At 43.6% G+C, this 25,388-nt stretch overlaps 1 long non-coding RNA gene across 1 annotated transcript in view; it reads left to right on the top strand.

Annotated features, from left to right (window-relative positions):
* The window catches only part of LOC144608343 (uncharacterized), a 107,407-nt gene that overhangs the window by 75,386 nt on the left and 6,633 nt on the right, over positions 1–25,388 (top strand). Inside the window, exons 2-3 of the long non-coding RNA XR_013549189.1 lie at positions 10,389–10,504; positions 12,978–13,167. This is a non-coding gene — a long non-coding RNA (uncharacterized LOC144608343). The remainder of the gene's footprint in view (positions 1–10,388; positions 10,505–12,977; positions 13,168–25,388) is intronic.

Here is a 25,388-nt window from a genome sequence, read left to right as displayed (position 1 = left end):
AATCCTCATCCTTTAATTCCCAATCCTCCTGCCTCTGGAAACATTTTCTCCTTACTTATGCTCTAAAACATACATCAATTTTAACTTCTTCAGTAAATCTATCCAAGATGATCTCTTCTCCAAGAAGGTAAAGATCGCCAATCCCTCATACAAAATGACATAAAGTAACTCGTATCTTACCTTTTCCACTAACCATCTCTGCAATTATAAGACCAAAATAAATAGATAGTCTGCCGTTCAATAAGATCACAACTAAAATGATCTTTCATCTCAGTTCTATTTTCCTTTCCAATCTCCAAATCTCTTAATGCTGTTATCTTATCGTTTGAAATTCTGCCTGAGCCTTGAATATATTTAATGACTTAGTATCTATGCACAGATCCATAGAGTCATACAGCATGGAAACAGGCCCTACAGCCCAATTTGTCCATGCCGTACACAAAGCCCCATCTATGCTAGTCCCACTTGCCCACATTTGGCACATATCCCTCTAAACCATTCTCCACGTGTAAATGTATTTTAAACTAGAGTCCCTGCCTTAACTACTTCCTCTGGTAGCATGTTCCATATACCTACCACCCTGAGTAAAAAAGTTGCCACTCAGGATCCTATTAATTCTTTCCGCCCTCACATTCTACTTTGGATGAAAGACTCTGTGCATCTACCCTATCTGCTCCTCTCATGATCTTATACACCTCTATAAGATTACCCCTCATCCTCCTGCGCTCCAAAGAATAAAGTCCTAGCCTGCCCAAACCCTCCCTATAGCTCAGGCCCTCAAGTCCTGGTAACATCTTCTTAAATTTGCAGTTCTTTGCTTCTACAATACTCCAAAAGAGGCCTCACCAACTTCTTGTCCAAAATTCACATAACGTTCCAACTTCTATACTCAATACCCTGACTGGTGAAGGTCAATGTACCGAAAGCCTTCTGGACCACCCTATCTACCTGTGAAACTACTTTCAAGGAACTATGTACCTGCACTCCTAGATCTCTCTGGTCTACACCACTCCCCAGAGCTCTGCCATTCACTGTGAAGGTCTTGCCCTGGTTTGACTTCCCAAAATGCAACACCTCACACATATCTCCATATCTGCATTAAACTACATTAACCATTCCTCAGCCCATTTGCCCAACTGATCAAGATCCTGCTATAATTTTTGATAAACATCTTTGCTATCTACAATATCACCCACTTTATCATCTGAAATTGTGTCCTTGCTCTAGATTTTCCACTCAATGGAAAAATATCCTCACACTAGTTATCCTACGTATCCTGCTAAATGAATGAATGAATGAATGAATGAATGAACAAGTTTATTGGCCAAGTATGTGCATATACAAGGAATGTGCCTTGGTGCTCTGCTCACAAATGACAACACAAACATACAGTTAACAATTAAGAATAAAGCATAAACACATCAAAACAATAAGGATACAACATTACGGTCTAAACATGTGGGTGAAAATAAACCAGAGCAAAAAAGAGACTACAGGCTTTGGTTATTGAGTAGAACTACTACTCGTGGAAAAAAAGCTGTTTTTATGTCTGGCTGTGGCTGCTTTGACAGTCCGGAGTCGCCTTCCAGAGGGAAGTGTTTCAAAGATTTTGTGGCCAGGGTGAGAGGGGTCAGAGATGATCTTGCCCGCTCGCTTCCTGGCCCTTGCAGTGTACAGTTCATCAATGGGGGGAAGGTTGCAGCCAACAACCTCCTCAGATTACAATCACTTCTCATGCTTCTAAATTTCAGAAAGTATGGTCCCATTCTGCTTAATCCTTCCACAAAAGACAATTCTGCTGGCCCACAACTGCCCCACTAAATTACACCACATCCTACAACCACCATCCCGGGGATTAATTCAGCAAACATGCATTTCTCTCCCACTATGCAATTATATCCCTCCTTGAATCATTGTCTTGCCACAACCTTTTACAGAAGTCTTGAATTCCACTCTCTTGCAATTAAGCTAAAAATCTATTTTCCTTCTTGCTGCATGTGCATGCTAATTTTCTTTACTATTTTACTTGAGATCATTCTGAGCACAAATCTTTATTCTTACTATTTAAATAAGATTTTACCTTTTTGCTGTTCCCACCAACGTGAATAACTTCATTTTTCACTTTGTAATCTTTTACTTGCTATATTTTTGCCCGCTCATTTAATCTGCCTATCATTTTAGTTTTGTTGCATGCTATCCAGTCAGCTGAAAGACAATACATGATTACAATCGAGCCATTTACAGTGTATAGATAGATACATGATAAGGGAATAATGTTTAGTGCAAGATAATAATCATAGTCATAATCATAATTGTAATTTATTAGCTAAATATATTTTGCAACATATGAGGAATTTGATTTGCCATACAGTCACAAAACGAACAAGACACGCAACTACATAAAATTTGACATAAACATCCACCACAGCGGCTCCTCCACATTCCTCACTGTGATGGAAGGCAATAAACATTTATCTTCTTTCCTCCTTTTTCTTCCGTGGTCGGGGGAGTCGAACCATCCGCAGTCGGGGCGATCGAAGCTCCCACAACCGGCGATCAAAGCTCCTGCGTCGGGGCAATCGAAGCCCCGCGATCGAGGCGGTCGAAGCTCCTGTGGCTTGGAGCTCCCGAAGTCGATCCTTAACTAAGGGACCACGAGCTCCACGATGTTAATGTCCGCAGGCTCCCGCGGTTGGAGCTCCCGAAGTCAATCCCTGAGAAAGGGATCGCAAACTCCATGATGTTAAGTCTGCAGGCTCCCGCGGTTGTGATAATCCGAGTTCTTTACCTTCAGCCTGAATAACATACGTATACTGGATGAGCACAACAGATTTATTCCACAGTGGGGTTCTTCCCATGAGGATCTCCAGATACAATGCTAGTGTCTGAAAAGATCTCAACTGGGGAGAGGGAAAGAACAACTTTTCCACGATTGTTTACTTTTTATACAGAAAGGAAAATGGGGTGTAACAGATAAAATCAAGGACCAATTACAATTTAAATACAATTCCCATGGTTACAGAGAAACAAAACCATTAATACAAGTCACATGCTTAGAAACGAAACCATTAATATAGGTCACATGCTTTTGGGGAAATGCATCAATTTACCTAGAGTGGATTTGAAACTTTTCCTACTTTCACACGCACCCATATAAGGAGTTGTTATTGAGAAATAAACTTTTTATCTACTATATACGAGCAATCTCGCAGCTGCACGGCCTTGCTCTAACTGTTTTAATACACAAGCTCACGCTATCAGATAAGGGAGTCATTTAGGAACAAAGAACCCCTATACTCCTCTGTCTACTCCCTATCACTCCTAAAAGGACAAACACATTCTATCCCAATGACAACATTTCTGCCACAAGCATCCATCTTACTGCTTTCTACTGAAAATAAGCATTAATTTTATATTAGCTAAAACATCAACAAAAGAAACCATCTTCAACCATCTACAACAAAATATCAATATCTCTAATTAACTATCAGCTAATAGCATAGATTCTCAGTTGGAGGTCCCAAGGTCGGTCCCCAGCAAGAGGCCGCCAGCTCCACGATGTTAGGCTGCAGTACGGACGGAGATACGACACGGAAAAAAGTCACATCTCCATCGAGGAAAGAGTTTTAAAAAGTTTCCCCCACCACACCCCACGTAATACAAGACTAAAAGTACACTATAACATACATTTTACAACAAACTAAAAACAACAAAGAAGGAAAAAGATGAGACAGACCGTTGGCGAGGCAGCCCTCGGTGGTGCCACCTGGTGGTCTCTAAAGCCAGCAAAGCCCGATCAAGGATAGTCCGAGGGTCACCAAAGAGGTAGATAGTAGTTCAACATTGCTCTCTGGTTATGGTAGGATGAATCAGTTGCCTAATAACGACTTGGAAGAAACTGTCCCTGAGTCTGGAGGTTTACACACTTCTATATCTTTTGCCTGATGGGAGAGGGAAGAAGAGGGTGTGGCCAGGGTGCGACTCAACCTTGATTATGTTGCTGGACTTGCCGAGGCTGTGTGAGGTATAAATGGAGTCAATTGAAGGGAGGTTGGTTTGCAGACACTTTGTGTCCTCCTCAGTTCTTATTTTCTCACTCACCTTTGTGTTATCCACTCACATAGATTCTTATACACAGTCCCTTCATCTACAGTCAGTCATTGATATGGACTGTAAATGGATGAATCGGCAGCACCGATGTCCCAGGTATCCCATTCGCTGCAGCTTGCCAACATGAAAATGATCCATTTATCCTTTCCCTTTGTTTTCTGTCCCTTAACTAATCTTCTGTTCCTAGTAATTTATTACTTCCAACCTCTACAGCCACTTTTATGAGGTAGTTTATAGAATATCATTGAAAAACTCTTCCTCCTTATCCGTCCTGCAAATTATATTTTCAAAGAACTAACTAATTTTATTAATACAATTTGCCTTTCATAAAAGGTGTAGTTTCAGCCTAGTCATGTTATGTTTTACTAAGTGCTTTGTTATCACTTCCTATATAAAGGATCCCATCATATTGCCATCAATTTATGTCAGGGTACTTGTCTGATTGCTTTTTTTGTTTGTTAGTGCACTTGATGTCCTTCAATCTGCTGTAAAGTTTCCAGAACCCAGGGAATTTTGGAAGATGATAACCAGGATCACAACAACCATTTGGGGTCCCAGGATGCTATCAGTTCTGGGATTTGACAGCCGTCAGTCTTATTAATTTGCTGAGTACTTTTTCTGTTGGGATATTAATTGTTTTAAGTTGTTTAATCTATTTTGCCCTTCAATCACATTATTCCAGTAATCCTTTGATGTACTGTGCTGCAAAGAGAGAGATAACGTTTGTTTAATGTTTCTGTTAACAATTTCCTTCATCCATATCATTAATTCCCTTGCTTCCACTTCCAAGGGACCAGTGTTTACTTTCGCTCCTCTCTTCCTTTTAAGTTGCTCTATTTGTATCCAATTCAGATCATTCCATCTAGATCTCCCCTTCTTTGTCCAATTATAGTCCAGTTATTTAAAGATTTCAGGCCAATACTTTAATCAATTCTCAGTTGCTTTTTGTGTTGCCATTCTCTCTCAGCTCCGCATTGTATTCCTTTGATTGTAGAAATTGATAAAGATTTTAAAGGGTGGATGGACAAGAACTATTTCCTCTGGTTGCTCAGTACAAGGGACCAAACTTTAATATTAAAGCCTGGACATTTAGGGTTGATGTCAGTAATGATAGTCAGATTAAAACATACCTTCAAAAACGAGTGAGGTGTGCAATCAATTGAAAAATTCAGGACTTATGCAGATCCATTATTATTAGACATCAATAGTTTTAGATCCAATTCAGGGAAAATAATTAATATATAATTAAGTTATGTTTTTATTGAATAATATAAGAATAGAGAATTTGACCATGTCCCTCGTGGTCGGCTGGTCCAGAAAATGAAATCACCTGTGATCCATGGTGAATTGTTAAATTGAATCCAAATTATCTTGGTCATAGAAGACAAATGGTAGCGATGGAGGGGTGTGTTTCCAACTGGATCAGTACTGAACTGCAACGATCAATGCTGAGACCTCTATTGTTTGCAATATGTATTAATGATTTTGAAGAATATGGAGGTGGGCTGATTAATAGGTTTGTAGAGTTGTAGATAGCAATATTGACGGAGTTGTAGATAGCAAGGAAGGTTGTCCAAGGATACAGCAGGATATAAATCAATTGGAAAATTGGGCAGGGAGATGGCCGTTGGAGTTTAATGCAGACAGGTATTGCATTTTGGGAGGTCAAATGCACGAGGAAAGTAGAGTAAATGGCAGGACTCTAAGTAGTAATAATATACAGTGAGATGATGAAGTGCAAGTCCATAATTCCCTGAAAGTGGTAACAAAGTGAATAGGGTGGTAAAGAAGGTATATGGCATACTTGCCTTCATAGTCGGGACATTGTGTAATGTCCCGTCAGATCTGTTAGTCTTGTGTCATGTTCTGTGTTTAGATTCTCATTTCAGGTCCCTTGACTTCCTGCCATTGTAATTGTCAGCCCCGCCTTGATTGTTTCCACCTGTGTGCCCTTACCTCATGTATATATAGTCCACGCCTCCCTTTGTCCTGTGCCAGTTTGTATTGTGATTCATGTGCTCTCGGTCGTAGTATAGCTAGTAAGTAATTTTTGTAACTAATGTTTTTGTAGCTGAGTAAGTTTAGAGTTTTTGGTTCGAATCGCAGTGTTCTTTAATGTGAAAATTAAAGAACGCCTTTATTTTCTCCAAATTGACTCTTGTGTGTGAGTCGTGCGTTTGAGTCCAGTTCCTGTGTGCCCCAGAGCATAACACATTGAGTATAAAAGTTGGGAAGTTATGTTGCAGTTGTATTAAACGTTGGTCAGGGATATCACAAAATGCTGGATTAACTCAGCAGGTCAGGCAGCATCTAGGAGAGAAGGAATGGGTGACGTTTCGGGTCGAGACCCTTCTTCAGAATGAAGAAGTCCTTCTCTCCTAGATGCTGCCTGATCTGCTGAGTTACTCCAGCATTTTGTGATACCTTTGATTTGTACCAGCATCTGCAGTTATTTTCCTACAAAACTTTGGTCAGATATCATATCGAGTATTGTGTGCAGTTCTGGTTGCCACACTCTATAGAGGACGTGAAGGCTCTGGAGGGGGTGCAGAAGAGGTGCACTGGGAGTAACCTGAATTGGAGTGTGTTAGTTATGAGAGGTTGGCTTAGCTTGGATTGTTTTTACTGAAGCATTAGAGACTGAGGGGAGACCTGATAGATACATTTATGAGAGGCAGAGATAGGATAGATAGAGTCCTCTTCCCAGGGTGAAAATGTCAGATACTAGAGTGCATAGATTTAAGATGAAAGGATGAAATTTTAAAGGTGATGTGCGAGGCATTTTTTTAAAATAAAGAGAGTGATGGGTGCCTGGGACAACTGTCGGGGGAGGTGGAAGAAGAAGATACAAGAGTAATGTTTAGGACGCATTTATCCAGGCACATGAACAGGCAGGGAACTGAAGAATATTCACCATGAGCAGGCAGATGGGATAACTAGGATTGGCTTCATGGCCAGCCCAGACATGGTAGGCTGAACGGTCAGCACAGATATGGTGGGCTTTTCTATACTGATCTAGGTTCCAACAACTTCAAATGATTGTGGCTTCCTGTGTTCTGATGTTCTTTTCTTCCTACATTCACAAAATAAAAAACAATTTCTTTCATCTCTAACCTGTATGATTAACAAGTCGTGCAGCATTTCATTGCCAAGATCCGCATATATTAATTTATTCACACTCAGGATATGAGAGGTGGTGACAGTCCATCATTTGATGCCCTTCTCCAACTAGCCTTGAGAAATTGGTGTGATTCACTTTTTAACCATTGCTTTCTATGTGGGGAAGGTGCTGCCACGATGTAGTCCAATGAGGAGGCTCCAGGGACTTTGCCCAGCAGTGGGACGTGAAGATATTTCTGGGGATTTTCTGCCCTTTCCATCTGCTTTGTAGCAGTCATGAAATTGGGAGCCTCTCTCAAAGAAGTCTTGGCAAATCCCTGTTATTGTTGTATGCCCATGTCGAGAAGTACCAATGGTGAAATAAGTGGATGTTTGGTGTCTTGTTTTGAGGTGCCAAACCAGTAAATTACTTTGTCCAAGATAAACTGCTTACTGTTGCTGAAATATGTTTAGTTCACATTGCCTGGTTTAACAGAAATATTAGTTTGTTAAAAAGACGGGATTGGAATGTCATTATGCATTCTTCCATTTTATTACCATCAGCTATTTTGTATGTAAATGTAGCCTCTGTGTCAGAAACTGGAGTACTGAAGTAACTTTCTGAATGCATTTCTGGTGGGGAGTGTTACCTGCTGAGAGCCTTTAGGTAAATTATTTATTTTTGATTTTAGGGGGGGTCAGATTTCCGTGACTTATTGTACAGAAACTGTTTCATGAACGGTCAGAGATGGAGAAACACCTAGTCTTCTATGTTAGGGTTTTGCTCTGAGTCTACGGTTCAACGTCCTCAATCGCAGATTTATATTAACGTAAACGAACTGCCTGCCATTTTTCAGCCAGGGAGGCCATTTATGGGAATCGCTATTTAAATCCGATTGCAAATCACCAATGGAAAAAAAGTGTTTATTTTTCTTTTAAAACAGGATGTGCTTGACATTCTTAATGTTTAGCAAGGATTTAATGTCAGTGTTTGTCTTCAGTTGCCTGCAGTTCAAGGCGTTGAGCCAATTCAATTCCAAATACAGTGTCAGAGTCGATCAGTCTTAGGGTCAATCTTCCTCTCAGGACCTAATTAATGTTGCTTTCTATCTGACTGGGATAATGGCCGTTTCACTTTTAATTACGATGCTAATGAAATGAGGAAGCAGCTACTGTATTTGCTGCTTGTGTGATTATGGACAAGAGAGGAAAAATGAACTTGAATTTATGCAGTGCCTTTCACCACCTCAGGGTCCTCCAAAGTACATTACAGACAATGAAATATTTGGTAGTCATTGCAATATGAAAAATTCGTTTTTAAATTAGCTTATAATTAGTTTATGGGGCATTATTTGGGCAGCTGCATTGTCACATGTCCCCTGTGCTCCTGTGACTAAAACTTACCCATGGGCCGTTCTTGTGCAAATTTCCCAGATCATATCCGAGTTACTGAAAGTCCGGGGAGTGGGGAGAGGGTTAGAAAACAGGGTCAATGCTTCTCCAAGCAGACACAGAAAGTGATTATTCAGTCCCTTAATTGTATCTGCTACTCACTTAGATCTTGGTGCATCTGAACCTTACCCACTTGATTGGGTTACCCACAATACTCTCACCCGTCAAAATGCCATTGATCTCAGTCTTGATATTTTTCATTTATAACTGATATATTAAACGCCAAGTAAAATACATAAGTATTCAAAGCCAATTGAGGTGTGGGGAAAGACAAGAATGGCAGAAATTTGTGAAAAAATGTCATCAGCTTCTTATGATTTAGGTATCATTATTATTCAAACTATATAATAATACTTACTCTTTTTGTACAAGCAGATGAAACCAACCTGATCCTTATTCTCTTTCTGTCCCTGAACACACCAGGGCCGTCTTAACGCATGGGCCTGATGGGCACTTGCCCGGGGGCCCACGAGCATAGGGGCCCCATACTGATCTGTGTATGTTAAGTGACTTGCAATAAATAAATACTACTTTTAAAATGTAGGTTCAATAAGTGCTTTTTTCGCAACATTTTCGGTCACTAAGTGCTTCTCACAGCGATCTGTAAGTGCTTTTTGCAACAATGTAGCACCCTAAGTCCATCGCTAAGTGCTTTTCGGTAAGTGCTTTTCGCCGGAACGACAGGGGGGGGCTGGTAGGGAAAGGGGGGTGGGGGAGAGTAACGGTAGGGGCCCCAGTACACTGCTTTGCCCGGGGTCCCATAATGCTGTAAAAACGGCCCTGGAACACACCCCTAGTTTTTGTCTCTTGACATTATCGCCAATCACCCCATCCTCTTACCTGATCTCCAGTCTTCCCGTCTTCAGAAGTGAACAAAATCCCATTGTCTCTCACCATTTTTCTCACCTCACCTGATTCCTAGTGACTATCAGACTTCTGATCTGATTTCCAATCTTTCTTTCTCACCTGATTCAATCTCCAAACATTTTCCATCTCCTGAACTGAGCCTCAGATTCTGATCTGATTTCCAATCTTTCTTTCTCACCTGATTCAATCTCCAAACATTTTCCATCTCCTGAACTGAGCCTCAGATTCTTTGTCTCCTGATGTAATCCTTAGTCTCTCCCTTTTTCCTGACTTAATCCTTTCTCTCTCTCTCTGTCTCTCTCTCTGTCTCTCTCTGTTCTCTGTCTCTCTCTCTCCCCTCTCTCTCTCTCTCACACTTTTTTTCCTTCCATTCCAAGGACTATTCAACGAATGCATATAATGCAGTGTACCAAAGGTACATAAATGTTCAATGGTCACAATACATCAAGCAATCATTATAGTACAATGGTGTAATCTTTATTGCCTCGACCCCCCGCGGTGACCAGCGTTCATGGAAGGCCTCCAGAGTCCCCATGGACACGGCATGTTCCCTCTCCAGGGACACGCGAGCACGGACATAGACCCGGAAGAGGGTAGGCAGCCGACTCTGGTGTGACCATCGACCGCCCGCTGCCTGGACCCGCGAATGGCCATCTTGGCCAGGCCCAGGAGCAAACCGACAGGGAGACCCTACCCTCCCGACTCTCTCTCACACTGTCTCCCTCTCTCCCTCTCTCCCTCTCTCCCTCTCTGTTTCTCTCTCTCTCTGTCTCTCTCTCTGTCTCTCTCTCTCTCTCTCTCTCTCTCTCTCTGCATCTTAACCTAATCCTCTCTCTTTCTTTCTCTTTCTGCATCTCCAGATCTGAAACCCGGCCCCCCTGTCTCTCGCCAAAAAATGGATAATACGTAATGAAAGAAAATATTGCTTTTTATAATGCCTTTTTCAACCTGAGAATATCCTTTTGCAGTTCATGGGGTAAGTTTGGAGTGTCCTCCCTATTCTAATGTCATGAAACAATTTGTGCAGAGCAAGGATCCACAAACAACAATGTAATCGAAACTGGTTTATATACCATAGATGAAGGAGAAATACTGATAAGGCTGTGAAGGGGAACACAGGGCTATTTCCAATTGCCCAGTATGGTAACAATGGGTTGGGCAGCCTTCTGTGCCATTAATATTTGTAAGATCCTCTTAGTAAATGCAGCATCAGCTTTTATCTCAACCAAAAGTCAGGATATGAAGCACTTTTGTGTGCTGCACTGGGAGTATCAGTCTAAATTTGGCTCAGTTGGCAGAACCCTCACTTCTGAATCAGGGTTGTGTGCTCAGGTCCCCCTCCAGTGACATGAGCACAACAATAGATCCGGCTGTACAGTGTTTCACTGCATGATTGGAAGTGCATCATCATCATTACACAACAGAGATTATTTGGTCATGTCAACACTGGTATATGTGGAAGCTTGTGTGCATATTGGTCGTGCATTTCCCAAGTTACAATGGTGACTGAGGGAATTCTAGAAGTTATGAAAGGTCTTTAATAATTGAAAGCTCTTTTCTTTTCACTTATTATCTACTCAAATGTCTGAACCTACAGCCACCAGATAAAGAAAACTGCATCCTGAGCCATATATAACAAGTAAAAAACAAAATGTTGGAAATTGAAAATATAAATTGAGAATGTTGGAAATGCACAACTGGTGAGTCCGATTATGCAGAGAGCTTCTGTGTCGAGAGTGATATTGTTTGCATTTCAAATCCATGTCTTTTATGATAAAAAAGTAATTGCAGCAAAACAGTCATTATTTTTCTCACTCCACAAATACCAAGATTACCGCCCCCAATTCGAGATTCCCTAGTAATGCTATGAGTGGAAACGAATGATTTGCACACAACTGGGCATCTGTTTAAAATTTAATATGTAATATTGCAATTTAATATTAACTCTCTAATGCTTTAGAGTTGCCTGGGTCGTGTTTGCTGATGAAAGCAATGAAAAAAAAACTTTAATTTTTTTCCTCTAATTGGTTGAAGGCATTGCAAATGTGAAAGAAACAGATGTTCAAAACAACACAGGGTGAATGTCAACTCTTAAATTAGCCTCAGGCAACCGCACAAGAGCAGGCGGCCGGCATGAGTGAAAAAAATCTTTCAAACACCTACCCTGCAGGCCAGAAAGCATCCATATTCATTACGGCACGGTAGCGCAGCGGTAGAGTTGCCGGAGACTCAGGTTCGATCCTGACTACGGGTGCTGCACTGTAAGGAGTTTGTACGTTCTCCCCGTGACCTGCGTGGGTTTTCTCCGAGATCTTCGGTTTCCTCCCACACTCCAAAGACGTACAGGTATGTAGGTTAATTGGCTGGGTAAATGTAAAAATTGTCCCTAGTGGGTGTAGGATAGTGTTAATGTACGGGGATCGCTGGGCGGCGCGGACTTGGTGGGCCGAAAAGGCCTGTTTCCGCGCTGTATATATATGATATGATATGATATGATATGATACGGTGGACCACATCTCATCGAACCCACAATATGGAAACAGGTTGTTCAGCCCAGCAAATATTTACAAGTGTTTATGCTTCACATTATACTCCAATATGTTATTACATTCCTTGCTCCCTCCTGTTCATCTGTCTTCCCTTCAAATAAATCTCTATTATTCGCTTTACACCCTCTATGAGGCTTCAAGCTCCATGGTCACATCATTGCCTGGGTAAAGAAGCTTCGCTTGGATTTTCCTTCTGGATTAATATTTATGAGCCCTACGTTAAGTCGCTCCAACAAGAGAAGCCATCCATGTGCCTTCCCCAGCAAACCTATTCATAATCATGAAGATCTTTCTTTATCTGATCATCTGTCAGTCTTCTCTGGGGGAAAACAGTCCCCAGTGTGTTCAATCTTTTCATATCATATCATATATATACAGCCGGAAACAGGCCTTTTCGGCCCTCCAAGTCCGTGCCGCCCAGTGATCCCCGTATATTAACACTATCCTACACCCACTAGGGACAATTTTTACATTTACATTTACCCAGCCAATTAACCTACATACCTGTACGTCTTTGGAGTGTGGGAGGAAACCGAAGATCTCGGAGAAAACCCACGCAGGTCACGGGGAGAACGTACAAATTCCTTACAGTGCAGCACCTGTAGTCAGGATCGAACCTGAGTCTCCGGCGCTGCATTCGCTGTAAAGCAGCAACTCTACCGCTGCGCTACCGTGCCGCCCTACCACCCTGTGATAGCACTAACCTCATGGACCAGGTGTCACCCCAATAAAGCTGTTATTGTGTTTCCCCCGTAATATAGTGAACAAAACTCCAAGATAGTCCAAGTGTGGTCTAACCATAGTTGTTTATATGTTTAACCTACCTTTATTTCCTTTTCAATTCAGTCGCACTGAAATTAAGCCCCAATGGTTTATTTTCCATTTTAATTTATGTCAAAGGGTTTGGACACGAGCAGAGTGAGTACAGGGAATTAGAGGCACAAATCAGAGAAGTCGAAGCAACTGTTGACACTGATTGGATAAGCTGGGAGAGCCAGGCACAGTGGAACACTCACTAACTCTACAAAATGTCATTAAATAAGAAAAATGATTGAAGGCAAGAATGAAGCTGACTTTAAAGATGTGTGCTGTGAGTATTGTCTGGAATTCATTTGATTTTCGATGTGAGGGAAATTGCTAAACATCCAGCACTGCTCAATGTTCAATGATGAAATTGGAAGATAGAAAAATAATAGTTTTAGGAGGCTTTTGTGGTCAATCAAAAAGCTGTGAAACACATTCAGTGCTCAGGGGATCAAAAGAGAGCGTTAATACATTCCTCAATATAAAAAGAAGTAATGGGCACTTCCCTGAACCAGTCTGTTCAACAAATGGTGCACCTTATATAACAAGTATGAGGTAAAGTCAAAGAGAGATTAGATTAGTTTTTGGAGAGAAGCTTTGTACAAGGCTACACAGGTCTCCCTCTGTGAGACACTCAGGCTTTCCCAGAAGTGCATGGAAGAGAGAGAGAAGGGAAGGTTTTCACAGGCGAAGCAACTTTTACAGCTACAGGCTATCCCAACTCTTTAGCCATGTGGTCATCGGGCAGTGGTCAACACAGAACGTCCTGCAGGCACTGCAGGGGAATGACTCCATGGATCCTGTGGCGTGGTTCCCAGAGCAGACTGCCCAGCTTGTCTGGCAAAATGCCTCATCGCCAGAACTCACCAACAAGCACCAAGACCTGGCTTGGCTGGCGGTGAGGGGAGCCCTCCCAGTCAGATCCTTCCTGCACTGCCGAAACCTCACTACCAGCGCACGCTGCCCTCGGGACGGCTGCTATGGAGAGGAGACAGTTGCCCACCTCTTCACAGGGTGTGGATTTGCCAAGAGAGTCTGGGAGGTTTGCAGGGGTCCCTGTCACGATTTATTCCGAGCAGCACCTATGAGAGGAAACACCCTCTTCCCATCTAACCTGACTAGAATCCTCAGACCCTTCTCACTCTTCTAAACACCAGTGGATACAAACCCAGCCTATCCAATATTTCCTTAGCAGATAACCAGTTCCATATGGTGAAGGCCCATTTATGCTTCCTAACCATTTCCTGTTCGCCATCCAATACTCTGTCCACACCAGAATTTTACCTCTTCCATCATGAGCTATGCTGCAATAACCTTGATATAGCACCTGATCAAATCTTTCTGGAAAGCTTAATATGTCCACCTATTCCTCTTTATTCACTGCACGTGTTATTTATTCAAAGAACTCGAATATATTTTTTCAAAATGCTTCTGTCATTTCCCTGTGACGGATGCTAAGCTAACTGGATTTTTAAAAAATATGTTAAATAGTGACCCCTGTTTGAATAATCCCTGTCTGGATATTTCTATTTTCTGGTTCCCCTTTTTGAATAAAGGAGTTGTATTTGTTGTTTTCCAAACTAATGGAACCTTTCTTGAGTTAAGTGAATTTCTAGAAATGATTACAAAGCCGTCTACTATGTCATTAGCTAGTTCTTTTAAGACCGAAGGATGAAGTCCATCAAAACTCAGGGACTTTTCAGCCATAGCTCTAACAATTTCCTGAGTTCTAGACCTACGCTTCTCTCCCCCAAATTGAACGAACAGCTCAAATTATGTTATGACTGCCACCCAGCAGCCTTCACTTTGAGATAATTAACAATTCAGTCTTCTGGCATGGTGCCACAGTGAAGCTTGCTCTGGTTGGCTGTAGGACATCCTGCTTTAAGAAACCATCCCCAAAATACTCTGGACTCCTCATCCAGGCTAGCTTTGTCCATCACATTTATGAGTAGATTAAAATTCCCCATGATTATCACTGTATGTTTCTGACAGTACAGCACCCACTTCTCCCAATATCAGTACTACATCTCCACATACATGGGTTTATTTATCCTATTAGGTGTTTGCCATTGCAGTTCTACTTCATAATCTGATGCCAAATACTTCATACAATGTAGATCCTCTTTATTCTTTTCTACGGTTTGGGTACCCTCATGTGCTCCTCTTCTTTTCAAGCTGCCCCTTGAGATCGAGAATATTGATTCAATTTTTGGTTGGTTCTCAGGTGGTTGCAGAGGCGGACTCTTCCGCAGATGGGACAGGAGATGATTGATGGTTGCTTGTGAGGTGGTGTGTTCTTTTAGCCACGTCTGCAGGATCACTTTGTGCTCCTGATGTATGGCCTTGACGTCCTCAGTGACACCCTGCTTCTTTTCCACTTTGAAAAGGGTTGAGCCAGAATTCACAGTATTCAGTGGGAATGCTGCACCTCTTCAAGGAAGCTCTGAACACATTCTTGAATATTTTCCTCTGTCTGCCAGATAGTCTTCTCCCACGAAAGAGAATGGAATGGACTGTCCTGTGTTGGGCATTTGAACAACATGGCCTGTCCAACATGGCAAATTGACAGTAACTGGTGTTTAAACCTGGGGATACCAGTGTGGGAGAAAATACTAGTTCAATTAGTCTTCCAGTTAATTAGGAAGGTTTTAGAAAGATAGCATTGTGTAATGTCCCATCATATCTGTTTGTCTTGTGTCATGTTCTGTGTTTAGATTCCCATGTCACGTCATGTCCACGTCTTGTCCTTAGTGCGGTTCATCAAGTTAAAATCACTCATGTCAAGTCTCGCGCTCACTTCCTGTTTTAAGGTGAAACTTACCTCCTATCTCATTTCAGGTCCCTTGACTTCCTGCCATTGTAATTGTCAGCCCCGCCTTGATTGTTTCCACCTGTGTGCCCTTACCTCATGTATATATAGTCCACGCCTCCCTTTGTCATGTGCCAGTTCGTCTTGTGATTCATGTGCTCTCGGTCATTGATTCTCGACTTACCCGCATTGTTTCCAAGTTCTTGTCAAGCGTAGTATAGTCAGTGAGTATCCTAACTCTTGTGTGTGAGTCGTGCGTTTGAGTCCAGTTCCTGTGTGCCTCAGAACCTAACAGAACGAACTGGCCATAATATGGACTCAGCCGACTCTAAGATTTGGAAATCAGCCCTTGCCAACCAGGGCACTAAGATCCAGCACCAGGAGGAGCAGCTGCGCTCAGTCAGTCACGGGATGCGCGAGCTGAACGATCGACAAGGCGAGTTCCAGTCATCAGTGACGACCCAGATTAACCACCTCGCTGTACAACTCCATTGGGTTCTGGCTCGTCTCGACCCAACCTCGGCAGCTTCTCCACTGGCTCACGTTGAACCTCCAGCCGGCCATCCGCCTGCTGTTCCGGCCACGCCTGCGAACCCCACGCTGATTCTACGCCTGGCTTCACCAGATAAGTTCTCTGGAGACTGAGAATTGTAGATCATTCCTTGTACAATGTGATCTCCACTTCAAGCATAACCCTGCACACTTCCCCTCAGACCAGGCCAGGGTAGCATTTATTGTGTCCCATTTGACGGGACGAGCCGCAGCATGGGCCACTGCGGAGTGGTCTCGGGGCTCCACAGTCTGCCAGGATCTAGACCTCTTCCAAAGAACATTTAGCAGTATTTTTTTTTTTTTTCTTTTCTTAATTTTTTTTATTTTATAATTGATTACAATGCATATAACAACAACAGTAAACCCCATCCCTCCCCTTCCCTACATAATCATGAAAACAAACAAACAAAAAACAAACAAATAAATAAATAAAAATACATTTTAAAAAAACATAACTACAATGTAACAAAAAAAGACAAAAGCACAAAAACATGAGGCAAGGTAATTTTCACAAGTCAAATATTTCAGTATTTTCACTGCTGGATTCAAAGAAGGTACAAAAGCATGTGGCATTGAGGGGATAGTTTTACTTGTCCTTAATATGCTGCAGCACTGGGTTCCATATGTTGAAGAACTTTTGAGGGTTGCCAGACAATTCATATCTCAACCTCTCTACGTGTAATATGCCCATTAATTCACTTAACCAAGTCTCAAACTGAGGAGCAGAGTCTGATTTCCAGTTTCAAAATACATCTGTTGGCAATTACCATACCATAAACCAAGATTGTGCGAGCATTATGGTCTAGCTTCTCAAGCGTTGTGGAATACCCGAATAGAGCAGTTTCAGGGTCCGGAGTTAAAGTGACGTTTAAAACAGTGGAGTACCATTGAAATAAAAGACACCAAAAGTTGTGAAGTTTTGGACAAGTCCAAAAGTGGTGAGCGAGTGTACCCTCAGCGGTCTTGCATCTATTACACAAAGGTGAGAGATCAGGAAAGATTTTATGCAGCTTAACCTTAGAGTAGTGTAATCTGTGTATAACCTTGAATTGAATCAGTTGTAGCCTAGAATTAATAGAACAGGATTTTATACTTTTCAGTACTTCCTTCCAGACATCGTCATCAATTTCAATGTTAAGGTCTTCTTCCCAGGTTTGTTTTATTTTTAAAGTAGATTTATCTAGTTTGTTTAAAAAGATACCTACAAACGATGAGATTAGGTTCTTTGCTTCCGGGGGACCCAGCAAAATTTTGGACAACAAGTCGTCTTCGGGCAGGGACTCAAAAAGCGAATTGTTTTGTCGAACATAATTTCTCAGCTGTAAGTACCTGAAGAATTGAGTTTTGGGCAATGAGAACTTGGATTGCAGCTGATCAAATGATGCAAAGTGTCTATTTATGTAAAGATCTTTTATTGTAACTATCCCTTTACAGCTCCATTCTTTGAATGCTGTGTCTGTAAATGATGGGGGGAAAGCGTGGTTATGCCAGATTGGGGCGTGCATTGACGTATTCGGAAGCTCACAAGCTTTCCTAATTTGGTGCCATATTCTCTGAGCATTGGACAGAGTGAAGTGATCCTCTCCAAGAGAGGTGAGAGATCTGGGTAATGAAAAAAGGAGAGCAGGGAGAGAAGTTTTTGGGGTTAAGCTTTTTTCAATCGCCAGCCAAGGTGGCAGGTCATATCCAACTCCCCGTTCATATGCATACTGCCAGTATACCATGACTCTAACATTGGCCGCCCAATAGTAATATAAAAAGCACGGTAACCCCAGTCCCCCATGTTCCCTCGTTTTTTGAAGATAAGCTTTTGAGATCCTGTGTGCTTTATATCCCCAAATAAATGGCATAATGATAGAATCGATTAACTTAAAGTAGGATTTGGGGATAAAAACAGGAACATTCTGAAATAAATACAGAAATCTCGGCAGGGAGACCATCTTTACTGCGTTCACGCGGCCAATCAAGGAAATAGGCAACGTTCTCCATTTCTCTATGTTCTCCTTTAGCTTGTTCAACCTTTCGGTAAAGTTAATTTTAAAAAGGGTCTTGGGGTTTTTAGATATTTTAATGCCCAGATATTTTATACTATCCGGATTTGTTTTAAACTGCATGTTGGCTAAGAATACAGGGTCTAATTCTGCTGTTATCGATATAAGTTCACTCTTCTGCCAGTTTATAGTGTAACCTGAGACCTCGCCAAAGGAATTAATAAGCTGGAATAGGTAAGGAACAGAATGTTCAGGGTCAGATAAAAAGATGGCAATATCATCCGCATAAAGCGAAATCTTATGTTCCACCCCACCCAGTATTATCGGTTTTATAAGCGCATGCCCTCTTATGCCGATTGCCAGCGGCTCAATGGCTAACGCAAAGAGGAGCGGCGAGAGGGGGCAGCCCTGTCGCGTACCCCTCTGAAGGGCAAAAGGGGGTGACCTATCCTGGTTTGTGAGTATGGAAGCGGTGGGATGAGCATATATAAGACGTACCCAGGAAATAAAAGAGGCTCCAAGACCAAACTCTTCCAGCACTCTGAGTAAATATCCCCACTCAACCTGATCGAAAGCTTTTTCTGCGTCTAAACACAGAATGGCTTGTTTGGAAGAACTATCGAATTTGTGATACATAATGTTCATTACTCTTCTAACATTAAAGAAAGAGAACCTATTGGGGATGAACCCGGTCTGATCCGTATGGATAATGGATTCTATACACTTATTTAGTCTAGTCGCCATTATTTTAGTAAAAATCTTGAAATCCAAATTAAGCATAGAAATTAGTCGGTATGAGGAGGGATTGGTTTCATCCCTGTCTTGTTTCAATAAGAGAGAAATATTAACATTGTACAATGACGGTGGGAGCTTTTTCAACTCGATTGAGTGGGAGAGCATCCTGTGCAGAATCGGAGTTACCTGGTCAGCAAACTTCTTATAAAATTCGACTCCAAAACCGTCTGGCCCAGGGCTCTTGCCGTTTTGCAACGACCTAATTGCATCCTTGATTTCTACAGAGGAGGGTTCTGAGTTTAAGGCCTCACAAGAGGCACTATCTAATTTTGGTATGTCCAACTTTTTTAACCATGCATTGATATCACCGTTAGCTTTGGATTTATACAGCTCTTGATAATACTCCTCAAAGCGTTCATTTATTAATTTTGGATCGGTTAAAGCAACACCCTTGCCTGATTTTATTATATGTATGGCCCTACTTGCTTGTTGCCCTCTAAGCTGACGGGCTAACAATGTATGCGGTTTGTCCCCTAATTCAAAATATCGCTGTTTCAGTCGCAGTAGCTGGTCACTGACTTGATTTGTTAGAATCGTGTTATACTCATATTTAAGACTGAGCATATTTTGCAGCGTTTGGGGGTTGTTTGTGCTCCGATACAACGTCTCCATTGGAGAAAGCTCCGAATCAATTTCTTGTAGACGTCTCTCTCTGGATTTCTTTAAAGACGCTTCATACGAAATAATATGACCCCTCATAACTGCCTTGAAAGCTTCCCACAAGGTGGAGTCCGAGACATCAGAAGTGTCATTGGTCTCCAAATATTCTGTAATTTTTTCAGACATGTATTTACAGAAAGTTCCATCATTAAGCAAGGAAAGGCGTAGTCGCCATTTAGCACATCGTTTAGACAGCTTAAAGTCAAAGATAATTGAGGTTGGAGCGTGATCTGAGATCAAAATGTTATGATATTTGGTATTTATTACATTAGGTATGAGTTTCGAGTCTAATAAAAAATAATCGATACGAGAGTATGAATTGTGCATTTTAGAAAAAAAAGAGTATTCTCTGTCTGTGGGATGCTGTATCCTCCAAATGTCAACTAAATTGGTGAAGGAGATGAGATTTTTCAAAACCGTGGATGCATTCGAAGGGCTCCACAGTCTGCTAGGATCTAGACCTCTTCCAAAGAACATTTAGCAGTATTTTTGATCACACTTCCTCTGCTAGGGAAGCTTCCCGAGTCTTACTGCAGCTAAAACAGAACACTCGCCCAGTGATAGACTATGCCATTGACTTCCGAACCCTTGCAGCAGATAGTGGGTGGAATATGCCTGCACAAGTGGATGCATTCATGAATGGGTTGTCGGAGGTTGTAAAGGACAGACTTTCACCTTTTGAGTTACCCAGTGATCTAGAGACATTAATTACCAGGGCTACTCGTGTTGATAACAGGATAAAGGAAAAGGAAAGACACCAGGTTGCTGATCGTCCTCCCAATCACCAGGGGCGCTCCTCCGGGTCCTTCACACCGAAGAAGTCATCGTTCCCTGTCCATCGCTGGCCGGAGAAAACAGCGCCCTCTCAGCCGTCGGAGGAACCCATGCAGCTAGGACGAACCAGGCTGACTCCGGAGCAGCGACAGCACCGCCTGAAGGACGGAGCCTGCTTTTACTGCGGTCAACAAGGACACCGTCTGGCTGACTGCTCGGTAAAAGGGGTGGCTCACCAGTGAAAAGGAGGACACTGGTGAGTCAATTCCCCGTTTCGGACTTACCTCCTCGACCTCTGACACAGGTAACCCTCACTCTGAATCAGCAAATTGTGACTCGGGGGGTTTTGATCGACTCCGGAGCCGACGAGAGTCTCATGGACTGGACTCTAGCTCGATCGTGTAAGGTTAAATTTGTGCCCTTGTTGCAACCTATTGTGGCGAGCGCTTTAGATGGACGTCAGTTGTTTGAGATAACTCATCGTACAGAACCTGTCAAAGTCATGTTAAATGCTAACCATGTGGAGATAATGTCTTTTCACTTGTTTGACTCAGCTCAACATCCCTTGGTCTTTGGTTTCCCCTGGCTGCAGAAACACAATCCTCAGATTGATTGGCGATCTGGTAAGATCAGACTATGGGGGGTTGAGTGCACACAATCATGTCTTGTTGAACCAGTGAACAAAGGGGTGAGTTACGGGAAGATCGGGGCAGTTTTGGGAATAAATGTTCTTAAATCTGAAGAAATAAAGATTTCTAATGATGATGATGACTATCCCGATCTGTCGAAGGTTCCACCCTGTTACCATGAACTGAAGGAGGTGTTCAACAAGTCCAGGGCCGCCACCCTACCTCCTCATCGACCTTTCGACTGCGCTATCAACCTGCTGCCGGGGGCCCCTATTCCCAAGGGGCGACTGTACTCCATATCCGGCCCCGAGAGGAAGGCGATGGATGAGTACATTGAGTCCTCCCTGAGGACGGGCATTATTCGCCCGTCCTCCTCGGCAGCAGGCGCGGGGTTTTTCTTTGTGGGCAAGAAAGATGGGTCACTTCGTCCCTGCATAGATTACAGCCCCCTAAACGAGATTACAATCAAGAATCGTTACCCACTTCCTTTGATGTCTTCTGCTTTTGAACTGTTGCACAAAGCCAAAGTATTCACTAAACTAGACTTAAGGAATGCATACCACCTAGTGAGAATCAGAGAGGGGGATGAGTGGAAAACTGGGTTTAACACCCCTAACGGGCACTACGAGTATTTGATGATGCCGTTCGGGTTAACCAATGCCCCCGCAGTCTTCCAAGCTTTTATGAACGAGGTCCTCAGGGAATTTCTCAATAAGTGTGTTTTTGTCTACCTTGATGACATTCTTATCTTCTCTCCAGACATACAGTCTCATGAGCGTCATGTCAAGTGTGTGTTGCAGAAGCTCCTAGCTAACCGTCTGTATGTGAAGGCCGAGAAGTGCGACTTCCACGCAGACACAATGTCCTTTCTGGGCTACATTATATCGGCCGACCACATCCAGATGGACCCTGATAAGGTCAGTGCGGTGGCCAATTGGCCCACCCCCACTAACAGAAAGAAGGTGCAACAGTTTCTCGGATTTGCAAACTTTTACAGACGTTTTATTAGAGACTTCAGTGCTGTTGCTGCTCCTCTGCACTCTCTCACGTCTTTCAAGACCCAGTTCCAGTGGAATCCTCAGGCCGAAGCCGCCTTCCAGCGCCTCAAAACATTGTTCACCAACGCTCCTGTTCTGACCATCCCAGATCCCCAGAGACAGTTCATTGTGGAGGTGGATGCCTCCAACGAGGGGATTGGGGCGGTACTTTCCCAAAGAGCGGAGAAGGACAACCGGATTCATCCCTGCGCCTACCTGTCACGTAAGTTGACCCCAGCAGAAAAGAATTACGATGTCGGAAACAAAGAACTGCTGGCGGTCAGAGCCGCATTGGGGGAGTGGAGGCACTGGCTGGAGGGGGCCGAGCAGCCTTTTCTGGTATGGACAGATCACAAGAACCTGGAATACATCCGTAAAGCCAAGAGACTCAACTCGCGTCAGGCCAGATGGACTCTGTTTTTTACTAGGTTCAACTTTTCTCTGTCTTACAGGCCCGGTTCCCAGAACACAAAACCAGACGCCCTGTCCCGACTTTATGACCCTGAACCTGATACCAGAGAACCCGAACCCATCCTGCCACTTAACCGTGTGGTAGGAGCGGTGTCTTGGCAGATCGAAACAGATGTGAAGCAGGCTAATGATGAGACTCCAGCACCGAGTGGCTGTCCTACTAACTGTTTGTTTGTTCCTGTGACATTGCGCCCCCAGGTAATCCACTGGACTCACACGTCCCTGCTCACATGCCATCCAGGTGCCAAGAGGACAGTTTTTGTGGTTAAACAGCGTTTTTGGTGGCCTTCACTTGAGAAGGATGTAGCTGAATATGTGGCCGCCTGCCCTGTCTGTGCAAGGAGCAAGCCCTCCAGACAAGCCCAAGCGGGCCTGCTGCACCCACTTTCAGTCCCTCAGAGGCCCTGGTCCCACATCTCTATTGACTTTGTTACTGGGTTGCCGGCCTCCAAAGGTAACACAACTGTCCTGACGGTGGTAGGCCGATTTTCAAAAATGGTACATTTTATTGCTGTGGCCAAGCTCCCCTCTGCCAAAGAGACGGCAGAGGTAATGATGTCTCACGTTTTCCGTATCCATGGTTTCCCTACAGACATTGTCTCGGACCGAGGCCCTCAGTTTGTGTCCAAGTTTTGGAGTGAGTTTTGTTCCCTCATAGGTGCCACCGTCAGCCTGTCTTCTGGTTACCATCCGCAATCCAATGGCCAGACTGAGCGGATGAACCAGGAGCTCGAGACCTGCTTGCGCTGTCTGGTCGCGCAGAACCAGACCACCTGGAGCGACCATCTCATCTGGGCCGAGTACGCACGCAACACGCTTCCTACGGCTGCCACGGGACTCACACCCTTCCAGTGTGCCTACGGCTATCAGCCCCCCTTGTTCTCGGCTTATGAGGGTGAGGTGACGGTGCCTTTTGCCCACGCCATGATCCGACGCTGTCGCCGAATCTGGGATGGAGCTCGGAGGGTTCTACTCCGGGGTCAGTCCCGGATGAAAGCGGCAGCCGACCGCCACCGCAGATCCACTCCGCATTATCGCCCAGGCCAGAAGGTATGGCTGTCTACAAAGGACTTGCCACTTCACGTCCATGCCAGAAAGCTGGCTCCATGGTTCGTGGGTCCATTTCCCATTTCGAAAGTTATTAACCCTGTTTCGGTCCGTCTACAACCTCCCAGGTCATTAAGGGTTCACCCTACATTCCACGTCAGCAAAATAAAACCGGTCAAGGAAAGTGCACTTGTGCCCGCCTCCAAGCCCCCTCCACCCCCACGGCTCGTCGACGGTGGTCCGGTCTACACAGTTAAGGCACTTCTTGCAGTCCGCAAGAGAGGTCGCGGTCGCCAGTTTCTGGTCGACTGGGAAGGCTACGGTCCTGAGGAGAGGTGCTGGATTCCTGCCAGCTTCATTTTGGACAAGACTTTGATCAAGGACTTTGACGAGACTCATTCTGACCAGCCTGGACCGTCAGGAGTCGGTCCTAAAGGGGGGGGGGGGGGGGGGGGGTACTGTAATGTCCTGTCATATCTGTTAGTCTTGTGTCATGTTCTGTGTTTAGATTCCCATGTCACGTCATGTCCACGTCTTGTCCTTAGTGCGGTTCGTCAAGTTACAATCACTCATGTCAAGTCTCGCGCTCACTTCCTGTTTTAAGGTGAAACTTACCTCTTATCTCATTTCAGGTCCCTTGACTTCCTGCCATTGTAATTGTCAGCCCCGCCTTGATTGTTTCCACCTGTGTGCCCTTACCTCATGTATATATAGTCCACGCCTCCCTTTGTCCTGTGCCAGTTCGTCTTGTGATTCATGTGCTCTCGGTCATTGATTCTCGACTTACCCGCATTGTTGCCAAGTTCTTGTCGAGCGTAGTATAGTCAGTGAGTATCCTAACTCTTGTGTGTGAGTCGTGCGTTTGAGTCCAGTTCCTGTGTGCCTCAGAACCTAACACATTGTTTGTTGTAGTCTGTGGCCTATTAGAAAAAACAGGCAGACAACCGAATTCGTTTAACCTCTTTATTCTACTCACCCAGGTGGGAGAGAGCTTAGATACCGAAGCGTTCAGAAACGCTTAGGAAGCTAGTGTAGTCTCTCTCCCCGAAAGCTTACATTTACACCCCTTTTATACCCTAAATACATGTGCCAGTATTTTCCCCATCACTGCCTTATATGGCAAGTTTACAATGCCCTATAAATCTTTATGTGTCTTTCGGGACCACCGTGTCCGTCGTGTCCATTGTGACCTCTTCTTTCTTGGGAACAAAGGGCAGTCCATATGGCAAGATGTTCTTCTTAACACTTCAAAGCTTTGAGGCCAGTTGCTGATATCAGAGGATACGATCAGCCATAAACCGCGCTTCCATGCTGACAACAGGATGCCCTAGGAATAATCCGAGCTGGAGCTTTTACACTCCTGCAATAAAACCCACATTGCTGCATTTGTAATGTTAGCCCTTACATGTTGGCATGTTATCAATGCTCTAAATGCCTACTGTAGTCCAGGTGTTCTCGTGTGCAAGGCAACTGAAGGCAGAGCTGCTTCTGCTGGAGCAATTGAAATCTCAAGAGGCCAGGTTTAGTGTTGCAAAGACATCTCAATTGCAGCACTCAAGGAAGATAAAGACTTTGGATGGAATTAGACTATAGGGAATATTAAAACTGCTGCTGGAACATAAGCCAGTGTAAGTCAACATGCACAGCAAGCTGAATTTTAAAAAAAGACAGAGTGCTGGAGCAACTCAGCGTGTCAGGAAGCTTCCTTGGAGAACATGGGTAGATGACGCTTCAGGTCG

Source organism: Rhinoraja longicauda, chromosome 31 (genome assembly GCF_053455715.1).
Source record: "Rhinoraja longicauda isolate Sanriku21f chromosome 31, sRhiLon1.1, whole genome shotgun sequence".
In the NCBI taxonomy this organism is placed as follows: Eukaryota; Metazoa; Chordata; class Chondrichthyes; order Rajiformes; family Arhynchobatidae; genus Rhinoraja; species Rhinoraja longicauda.
This window is presented reverse-complemented; position numbering and strand designations above follow the sequence as displayed.